Source organism: Tamandua tetradactyla, chromosome 11 (genome assembly GCF_023851605.1).
Source record: "Tamandua tetradactyla isolate mTamTet1 chromosome 11, mTamTet1.pri, whole genome shotgun sequence".
Classification (NCBI taxonomy): domain Eukaryota; kingdom Metazoa; phylum Chordata; class Mammalia; order Pilosa; family Myrmecophagidae; genus Tamandua; species Tamandua tetradactyla.
Genome location: NC_135337.1, coordinates 78,484,185 through 78,495,795, shown reverse-complemented (window position 1 = coordinate 78,495,795; position 11,611 = coordinate 78,484,185).

The window sequence follows — 11,611 nt, the reverse complement described above, 5'->3', positions numbered from 1 at the left end:
GACAATCAGACAATAACAAATGTAGGCAAGGGTTGGAGAAATGGGAACCTCGTTCACTGTGGGAGGGCATGTAAAATGGTGCAGACGCTGTGGAAAGCAGTTGAGTGGTTCCCCAGAAAGTTAAACATAGAATTATCATATGACCTGGCAATGCCACTCCTAGGTATACACCTTAAAGAACTGAAAGCAAAGATGCGGGTGGATATTTGTACACCAGTGTTCACCGAAGCATTATTCCCAACAGCCAAAAGGTGGAAGCAACCCACGTGTCCCTTCACAGGTGATGGAGAAACAAAATGTGGTCCACCCAAGCAATGGGATGTTATTCAGCCCTAAAGAGAGAAGTGAAGTTCTGATCCCTGTGACAACTCAATGAGCCCTGAAGACCTCACGTCGAGTGAAAGACGCCAGACGCGAAAGGACAAATATTGCATGATTCCACTTAACGTGAAATATCTAGAATAGGCAAATGCATATAGAGAGGAAATAGATTAGAGGTTACAGGAGCTGGAGGGAAGAGGAAGAGGGAGTTTCTGCTTAATGGGTTCAGAGTTTGTTTGGGTTGATGAAAAAGTTTTGATCGTGAGTGGTGGTGAATGTAATTGTTGCCACCGAAGTGTGCCCTTACAATGGTGAAGGTGGCAAATTTTACATATTTATATACAGTATATATGTCACTGTATCTAGTACCACAATACAAACTTTTTAAAAAGTCGTGTCCTCCAAGAGGCAGTCCCTGACCACTCGCGGAAAACCATTCTCCCCCCGCTTCTCCTTTTGTCTTACTTATTTTCTTCATTGCCACTATCAGTGCCAGCCTGGTCCATTTCTTTAAAGCAAGTTCACTTTCCTTCTTTCCTTAAAACGGGGACCCTCTGTGCAGAGACTCTGCTGTGTCACCCACTTCATCACTGCCTCCCAGAGCCCAGACACCTGATATATATTTGCTAAACGAACGAGAAGTAGAATTATTACTATCCTGATTATTGCTATCACCATTATTACTGTGAGGAAATTGAGGCCCAGAGAGGGGAAGGATTCTGCCCAAACTCGGGGTGCTAGGGTGTGGTAGAGCTGGGGGGTTTTCCTGGGCGCCCGCCCTCTTCCCCTCGCCTTCCTTGGTTTACCAGTCTGCACCCTACAGCCGAAATGCTTTCTGCCCCTTGACTCTTTAGCCGCAGCCCTGCAGCCGTCAGCTGGGTCAGCCGTGGACATAGGGTCTGCATGGCAAGCCTGGGGAGAGGAGGCTGATTCATGTTCCAAAGAGAGACTCCCAGAAGCGTTGGCTGCTAAGTGCTGCTAAAATGGGGAGTTTTGCTCTGGCAATGGGGTTGGTTTGTGGCTGAACCAACCCACTCTTTCCCTTCTGGACCCATGGGGGTCTGGACTCACCTGGAAACATGTTCGGTGCAAGCCGCCACCTGGACACCAGGGGGCAGTAGAGGGCAGTGGTCAGGCGCTCAGGGCAGGCAGAGGCAGGCTGGACTGGGTGGACTCTGCCCTGGCCAGCGGGGCAAGGTCCCTGGTCCAACCTCAGTTTCCCCCCTCTGTGAAATGGGCTTTCTACCTTCCTTCATAGGGTTGCCAAGAGGGTTAAGTAAGATCATACCTTAAACATCCCATCGTGGTCCCTGGCGGGCAGCGGGCGGTCTAAGCAGGATGCATGCTATGATTCTAGATGATTCTAGAACAGCAGGAATTGCAGACTCAGACGCAAGCAGCATAAAGGCGAGAAGGAGCCAGAAGGAGTTTCCGACACCTGGGCGGGCCGGTTGTTACCTCTCGGGAAAAGGCAGATTTTCTGATACAAGAAAAGACAGAAGTTTCGAGGTTTGTGTCACATCTCTGATTTGGCGATGTGAGGTTGAAAGGGTTTTTTAAAAAGGCTGTGCAGCAGAAAAAAGACTGTTTTGTGCCCAAGCCTTCTGGTTGCACCCTCTATAGCACATTCTTTTAGGTAATCTTGCAAACGGTTGTGTGCTTGCTTATATAACTGGACGCTGGACTAATTCACGCGATGCCAGCTCCCCAGATGTTGGAGGCAGAGGTGGGCAGTACAGAGGGGACACAACAAGGGAAGGGTTTACACAAAATGGGTGTGAGTTGAAACTCCTTGGCCTTGGCGGACTTCTTTGAAACCTTCTTCTGACTTTAATTGAAGCTTGCCTTTTTTTTCTTATGATTAAGGTGAAATTTACATAACATAAAATTAACCATTTAAAGTGAATAATTCGGCGGCAACTAGTACACTCGCTATATTGTGTAGCTCCCACCTCTATCTAGTTCCAAAATATTTATACCACCCCAAAATGATACCCCCTGCCCATCAGCGGTCACCTCCCTGACCCCACCCACCCTCTCCCCCAGCCCCTGGGAATCGCTCATCTACTTTTCACTCTAGGAATTTATCTCTTCTAGACATTTCATCTAAAAGGAATCAAACAGTTTGTGGACTTACGTGTGTCTGGCTTCTTTAATTGAGTGTTGTGTTTTCAGGTTTCAGCCTGGATCAGAATTTTATCCCTTTTTAAGGCAGAATGATGTTTCATTGCACAGCTATCCTGCAAAGCGTTGATCCATCCATCCATTGACAGGCATTTGGGTTGCTTCCACTTTTTCACTATTGTGACTAATGCCGCTGTGCGCATTCAAATACAAGTCTTTGCGTGGACATGTTGCTTTCATTTCTCACGGGGCTTCCCTCCCGTTCGACCTCCAGAGCGACATATGATCCACCCTTTATCCCGGGAGCTGCCACTGTGCCTGCTACATCAACAAACATCCTCCTGGGGTGAATGGGAGAAAGGATGGAGGGAGGAAAGGGAAAGAAGCATAGAGGCCACCCCAGAAAGGTTGCCAGCTCGTGTCCTAAGAGGAACAGAAGCGAGGGAAGAACTAGTTAGGGAAAGAAGAAAGAAAGGAAAAAGGCACTCCCTCCTTCCCCGTTAAACCAGCTCCCTTTTCTGCTACACTTGCACTGCTGAGTTGCAAAGATGAATTAATCTCCGCGGTGCTCTACCTCGGAATGCTGGTTCCAGCATCTGCAAAATGCCCGCCTGGAACCAGGTATTTCCCTCGGCCAGGAAGGAACCACGGGGTGTGAGCCAAACTCTGGCAGCATGAGCTGTTGCTGCGAAGAAGCGATCCAAGGGTGGCCCGAGAACCAGGTCTTCTTCTCCAAAACACATGCTCTGCCAAGCCAGCCTCTCCCCATCCCCCGCCCGGACCTCAGTTCAGGGCTGCATTCGAGGGACAGAAATGCTTGGTCAGCCACATTCTTCGAAATAAGCTTATTATTTTAGAACAGTTGTAGATTTGCAGAAAAGTGGTGTGCTGGTTTGAAAGGATGTATGGACCCTAGAAAAGCCATGTTTTAATCAAAATCCCATTTTGTAATGGCAGAATAATCCCTATTCAACACTACATGTTGGAATCTGTAATTAGATCATCTCCTTGGCGATGTATCCCAATCAAGAGTGGTTGTTAAGCTGGATTAGGGGAGATGTGTCTCCACCCATCTGGGTGAGTCTTGATTAGTTTCTGGAGTCCTATAAAAGAGGAAACATTTTGGAGAATGAGAGATTCAGAGAGAGCAGAGAAGAACGACGTAGCCACGAGAAGCAGGGAGCCCATAAGCCAGCGATCTTTGAAGATGAAGAAGGAAAATGCCTCCCGGGGAGCTTCACGAAACAGGAAGCCAGGAGAGGAAGCTAGCAGGTGATGCCTTGCTCGCCATGTGCTTTTCAAGAAGAAGAGAGAAACCCTGAACATCCTCGGCCTTCTTGAACCGAGGTACCTTTCCCCGGATGACTTTGATTGGACATTTCTATAGACTTGTTTTAATTGGGACATTTTCTCGGCCTTAGAACTGTAAACTAGCCACTTATTAAATTCCCCTTTTTAAAAGCCATTCTGTTTCTGGTATATCACATTCCAGCAGCTAGCAAACTAGAACAAGTGGTGGCAGCAGTACAGAGAATTCTCACCCTGGAGCAGCAATTTTGAACATCTGCTGTTGGGTGGAAGAACCCAGAGGGTCTAATAATCATATTATTTGTTGTTTTATTTCTTCTATTATGCATTTTATTACTTTATTACTACTTATATTTATAAATACTTTATTTTATGTGGTCACTTATTTTCATTATATTACTTTATCTTGTCATTTATCCATAATAAGACATTGTTTCATTTATATATCTAGCATGTTGTTTGTGTCACTATTTCGTTATTCATAAATATTGGTTTATATTATTTATTATCTACTCGAGTGTATTTTTATTTTAAAAATATATTTATTAGTATTCATTGTTCTATTTATTTAATTATGTATTATTCTATGTTTATTGTTATATTTATTCTCCTTTTCTTTTTATTCAGTATTTATAAATATTTTGTTTTGGGATATTTATTATCCTTTGTTTTATTATTATTTGTTTATAGTTTGTTTTATTTAGTTAGTCATTTTATTACTATAATGAAGTGTATTTTGGCCAAATGAGCCCGACCTAAAAGCGTGCTGTTGCTGTTGTTTTTTTCCTCTGAATGTACCTGGCTGCACCTGAACACACCTGGCTGCACCTGGGCACACTGGCTGCACCTGGGCACACCTGGATGCACTTGGACACATCTGGCTGCATCTGGCTGCACCTGGTTGCACCTGGACACACCTGGATGCACCTGGACGCACCTGACTGCACCTATTGGCTCCCTCCACACCCCATAGTGGGATCCCAGTGCCCTGGCTAATGTCCCCTCACCTGGGCAGGGTCTGCAGGCCTCTGCTGTAAGAGACTGGGATGGAGTCACCCGGCAGCCCCACCGAAGACGCGTCCTGTAAGTCTCCACGCTTGTGAGCTGGGGGCCGCCAGGCCAGGGTTGGGTTCTGCCCCAAGGCCCACAGCGATGGCAGGCAGGTGGAGAGAGAGGAAGTTGCACTGGGGCTGTGTGGCCTCCCACTGCTTGCTCAGCCTCTCTGTGCCTCCAGTTTCTCCCCTACTCAATGCAGGCGGTGAGCATCCCACAAAGGGCCTGAGTAAGGCTGAAACTGGATGCTGCTCGAAGTGCCCAACAGGTGTTCTGGGGGGGGAGGTCTCAGCTGCCCCAGCACTCACGGACTCTGGGATGGAGGTGGGGTCCTGGGAAGCCGGAGGGGCTGCACTGGTCACCAGAGAAGAGGTGCTTCCCAGGACCGACCCTGGCTACTCTCCTCCTGGCTCCCCTTGCCTCTCCCTCCGCCCTTCTTCTCCACATCGTGGTGAGAGAACTGACCAGAGAGGGCTCCCTTCAGCCTGAGGTCACACAGCAGCAAGAGGCAAGCCTGCTTCACCGCCAGCCCTGTGCTTCCCTCTGTACAGTGCCTGAGAACCCAGGAAGGGGGTTCTATTTTCCACGGCCTTTCAGGACAGACCCCAGACCCAGGCTGCCTGGAAGGCCATGCCAGCTGCTGGCCCTGCCCTCGCACTTCACATTCCTGCACGTGACCCTGGACAAGTCTCTCTGGAACTTTCCCTCTGAAGCTGGGGGGTGGTGGGGAGGATGGGTTACATTCCCAAGATCTCTGGCAGGCCCTCCTCTTTTCCTGGAACTTGCTTTGAGGGCAGATGATGGCTTTTCTCTGGTTAAACCATGAACAGCCATTTCTGCTCAGCTTGCTGTCATATTGAATTCAACCCCTCAGGGATGGCACAGGAAGAGAAACCACCTCAGAGGGACACCAAAACCCAGGTTTATCCTATCCATGGTGAGTAGCTGCCCTGACCCTCCCCAGGGACCTCATCCCTCTGTGCCTCAGTTTCCCCATCTGTTCAAGGGCAATGATACAGAAGGTCCCTCTGAGGGGATGGCTAGAGAATGAAAGTAGGCAATGCCTGGGGATTGCTCAGTGGAAGAGATTTGGCCCACGTACTGTCAGCAATCAATGTTAGTTATTAAAAAGTCAGACATCCAGTGGCAGAATTTTCATCTGCCATGCTGGAGTCCCGGGTTTGATTCCCGGAGCCTATCCGTGCAAAAAAAAAAAAAAAAAAGAAAAGAAAAAGAAAGAAGTCAGACATTGCTTGGTGGTTCCTCCAAAAGTTAAATACAGAACTCTCGTGTGACCCAGCAATCGTACCCCTGAGCATAGACTAAAAAGAATCAGAAGCAGCGACTCGGGAACATCCTTGCACACCACTGTTCATCACAGCATGAGTCACAAAAGCTAAAAGGTGGAAGCAATTCAAGCACCCATCAACAGATGAATGGAGAAACAAAACAGGGTCCATCGAGACAGCGGAATGCTGTTCAGCTGTGAAAAGGAACCAAGTTCTGTACTGCTTGGACGAGCCTTGGAAACATGATATTCAATGAAGGAAGCTGGACACAAAAGTCCCCATATTGTATGATTCCATTTATATGAAATGTCCACAGAGGACCAATCCACAGAGGCAGGAAGTAGATTAGTGGGTGCCCAGGGTTTGCAGGAGCACGGATGGAGGCAGTTTCTGCTTGGTGGGAGGGAAAATTTTGGTAATGGAATGTGGGGATGGCAGCACAACATCATAAAAGCAATGAATGCTGCTGAACTGTCACTTAAAATTAGTTAAAATGGGAAATTTTATGATACATATATATATATATATTCCACGACAATTTTTTTTGAGTCAAATATCACGATACTGTGAGTCAAAGATTGTACACTTCAGATGGTTTGTATGATGTGTAAGTGTATCTCAATAAAACTGTATTTTTTAAAAAAAGGAAACCGGAAGGGAGTAGCAGTGGTAGAATGCTTGTCTGCCATGTGGGAGACACGTGTTTGATTTCTGACCCATGCACTCCCCTTCCCCCCATCCCACCCCCCCGGAAAAAAAGGGGGAATTGGGATGGGCTCCTGACTCTGCCATTTTCTGGACGAGATCGTGTAAACTTGATGTTTATTCTTCTGTAAACCTTTGGTAAACCTCCAATGAAATCTTTAGAAAGGTCAAACATCACAGTTAGGTTAAAGAGAACACATGTGAACATTCCCTGCATGCCTTCCCCAGAGGCGAGCGCTGGGACCTGACAGCATTTACCAGTTGCTTAGAAGGGACGTATGTCCCCAAAGCGGGGGGCACTAGGCTACCTGGGTTCTAGTTGCTGTAACATCTGTGTGACCTTGACCTACTTACCTGCTTTGCGTCCCATTTTGCAGATGGTAAAACTAAGTCAAGCTCCGATAAGTGAGATGGCCGACCCGGGAGGCCCCCCAAGCTTCTAAGTAACAGAGTCAGGTTTCAAACCTGGGTCTCTGCAAGCCCCAAGCGTTCATCCTTGACCGCCAAGCCCCACAGCGCCCCCCACCACGGACAAGGGGTTATGACATTAGCGGCGGGGACAGAACGCCGTCGTCTGACTTCTGACCATCCACGCGATGGGCTGGAGCGTAGCCTGAGGAGGGAAGGGGAAAAGGAGAAGGGAGGAGAAGGCACCTGCCCACATATCTTGCTCTTCGCCAACAGCACCCCCGAACACGTTGAGCTTCAGCGGCGTTCATCGTCAAAGAAAGACCCTGGTTGCTCCAGAGACCAACATCTCCCTGGACCAGAGCGAAGGGTCGCTGCTGTCCGATGACTTCCTGGACACCCCAGATGACCTCGACATTAACGTGGATGACATGGAGACGCCCGATGAGACCGACTCGTTGGAGTTCCTGGGCAATGGCAACGACCTGGAGTGGGAAGGTGCGTAGCTAGCTGCCCTCCCGCGCCCGGCCCCTGCTGGCGAGCTCGCCCCTCCGTAGTCCAGAGGCTTCGCAGTGTCGGTGCCACCCCGGCTCGAGCCCTCCCTTTGGGCTTTCTACAGCCGTCCCACCGGCCCGGCCAGCTCAGACTGCAGCAGGGAGACGCGGGGGCAGGGTGAGCGGGGAGTGGGGGGGTCGGGTCCGAGGGGCCTCAGAACAGATCCATGAGGGGGCTGTTCTAGCCACTGCAGATGTAATCAGCAACAGATGAGGTTCACGCACAATTGGCTCACGTCCACAGCAACAGAACTAGGTGCCTTCATCTGGCCAAGTTGAGAACTGAATCTAACTGCCACGTCTTAGAACAACAGTCCCCAGCTGCCACAAGAAGCCCATAAAGAGTTCTTAGAAGCTCTTCAGGTTGATGCTGTCAACACGGTGACATGAAGAGCTACTGAAAATCTCTCCCTGGAGATTCAGCTGAAAAAAGAACAATTCTCAACTGTTGAGAAATTTGAAGGAATATATGGACTGGAGAGGGACCCTACAAATGCTGAATTGACAAAATAGGAGAATCTCAGGTAGGACGGCAAAGAAACAGCAGTGGGGAACCCTCCCAAGGGGGACAAAGATTACAAATTCTCTCACAGCAGTGGGACAGACATTTCAGAGACCCAGGGGGCTTTTCTAGGATACACAACAGATTCAAGCTGGCGCAGCCCCTGTGAAACTTATTCTTGCAAAGGAGAAGCTAAGCCTTCTTGTAATTATGCATAAGAATCACCCCCAGAGAGCCTCTTCTGCTGCTCAGATGTGGCCTCTCTCTCTAAGCCAACTCAGCAGGTGAACGCACTGCCCTCCCCACCTATGTGAGACATGACTCCCTGGGATGTTAAGTTCCCTGGGAACATGGGACAGGCCTTCTAGGATGTGCTAGGACCCAGCATCATGGGATTGAGAAAGTCTTCTTGACCACAAGGGGAAAGAGAGGAATGAGACAGTAAAGTTGCAGTGTCTCAGAGATTTCAGACAGATTCTGGAGGTTATCCTAGAAGTTATTCTTATGCATTTATAGATATCCCTTTCTAGTCTATCATGTATTGGAGTGGCTTGAAGAAAGTACCTGAAACTGTCGAACTGTGTTCCAGTAGCCTTGAGTCTCACGATTCTGGACACAACTCTGTGTTTGGGCTTTCTTGGCATCTCATAGGCAGATACATGGCATGTCTAGGCATCTCCTCTCTGTGGGCACTCCAAGCATCTCCAAACATCGTGTCTCTAAAGTAATTGTTCTCCAAAATGTTTTCTGTTTTAAAGGACTCCAGTAAACTAATTAAGATTCACCCTGAATGAGTGGAGTCACATCTCCGTTTAACCAAAAGGCCACACCCACAGTCGGGTACGCCACAGCTTCGTGGAGATAATCTCATCAAAAGGGCACACGCATGCTGGGAAAGCTACATCTCTGTGGTGATAATCCAATTAAAACAGTTTCTACCCCACAGTGTTGAAGCAGGATTAAAGGACATGGCTTTTCTGGGGTATACCACATTCAAACCATACATCTGTTAAAGGTTTTTTTTTAATATTTGATATGAACAGGCCCCAGGATTCGAATCCATGTGCTTGGGATGAGGATTCTACCACGGAGCTGCCCTTGCCTCGGCCTCTGATATATATATATTTTTTTGCATGGACAGGCACTGGGAATTGAACCCAGGTCTCCGACATGGCAGGTGAGAACTCTGCCTGCTGAGCCACTGTGGCCCACCCTCTGATAACATTTTGATATCCAGTATATATAAACAAATCCTACAACTCAACAACAAAAAGACAACCCAAGTATAAGATGGGCAAAGATTTCCTTTCTAAAGAGGAAATACAAATGGCTGAAATGCATATGTATAGATTTTCATCTGTAGCTGTTAGGGAAATGCTAATGAAAGCAATGAGATATCATCTCACAACTATAAGATTGGCCTCTATTAAGCCAACAGGAAGCTACAAATATTGGATAGGATGTGGAGAAATAGAACACTTATTCACTACTGTCAGGAATGTAAAATGGTATAGGCCCGGTGGAAGACAGTGTGATGGTTTGAAACTGTTTTGTACTCAAGAAAAGCCTAGTTCTTTTAATCCAAGCCTATGGGAGCAGAACTACTGTTTGGGTGGGACATTTTTAAAAGGTTGTTTCCATGGAGATGTAACCCACTCAGTTGTTGGTGAGACCTTTTCCATGAAGATGTGATCCCTCCCAGTCAAGGTGGGTCTTAGTCCACTTACTGGAGTCCTTTAAGAGTGGAACTTTTGGAGAAAAAGACGTTTGGAGATACAGTCAGAAATGCTGGGAGATGGTAAGTAAGGACCCACAGAATCTGTGGAGAGTGAAGGGAAACTAAGAAATGAAATTCAGAGTTTGCCCCAGAGAACCTGAGAGAGGACCCACAGATGCTTAGAGAGAGAAATGCCCTGGAGATATTGGTCTTTTATCCTGTTGATTTCTAGGAACTCTTTATATATTAGGGATACATGCTCTATGTCTTTGGTATCTTTTTACAGTTTGTTGTGTTGTTTTGATTTCACTTATGTGTTTTAGCCATGTAGAATACTCACAGAACTTCTTTTTTTAAGCAGTTTTATTCACACACCATGTGATTCATCCTGAGTGTACAATCAATGGCTCTTGGTATAATCACATAGCTATGCATTCACCACTAAAGTCAATATGGAAACATTGGCATTTCTTCCAATGAAAATGTCTCATTGCTGCTGTTGATTTGCAAGTATTTTGTTGAGGATCTTTGTATCTATATGTATTAGAGAGATTGGTCTGCAATTTTCTTTTCTTGTGGTATCTTTGTCTGGCTTTGGTATTACGGTGATGTTGGTTTCATAGCATGAGTTAGATAGCTTTCCCTCCTCTGCCATTTTTTAAAAGAGTTTGAACGGGATTTGTACTAATTCTCGCTTGAATGCTTGGTAGAATTCACATGTGAAGCCATTTGGCTCTGGACTTTTATTTTTTTGGAGTTTCTTGATGACTAATTCAATCTCTTGTGATAGTCATCTATTTCTTCTTGAGTCAGTGTTGTTTGTTCGTGCCTCTCTAGGAAGTCGTCCATTTCATCTGTGTTGTTTAGTTTATTAGCATATAGTTGCTCATACTAGCCTCTCATTACATCCTTTATTTCTGCATGGTCAGTGGTTTTGTCTCCTCTTCCATTGCTGATTTTATTTATTTGCTTCTTCTCTCTCTCTCTCTCTTTTTTTTTTGTGAACCTAGTTAGGAGGCCATTGATTTTATTGATTTTCTCAAAAAACAAACTGGTTTTGTTGATTTTCTTGATTGTTTTCATTTATTGATGCTCTAATCATCATTATTTCTTTTCTTTTGTTTGCTTTGGGTTTAGTTTGCTGTACTTTCTCTTGTTCTTCCAAGTGAACAGCTAATTCCTCGATTCTTACTCTTTCTTTTTTTTAATCTAGGCATTTAAGACAGTACATTTCCCTCTTAGCACGGCCTTTGATGCATCCCATAAGTTTTAATATGTTGTGTTTTCATTTTCATTTGCCTGAAGATATTTACTGAGTTCTCTTGTACTTTTTTTACATACAAACATAGAAATGCATGACCCACTTGTTGTTTAAGAGTGTGTTGTTTAGCCTCTGTATATTTGTGAATTTTCTGGCCCACTGCCTATTATTGATTTCCAACTTCATTCTGTTATGATCTGAGAAAGTGTTTTGTATGAAATCAATCTTTTAAAATTTATTGGGACTTTATTTTTGACCCAGGAGTGCTTGAGCCACCAAGGGGGAGTGAGTGCTCCCCAAGAGCCCTACTGGCCAGCCTTGACTGGGACCAAGGGAGCTTGGGGCTGATGTTCCCTGGGCTTTTCCAAA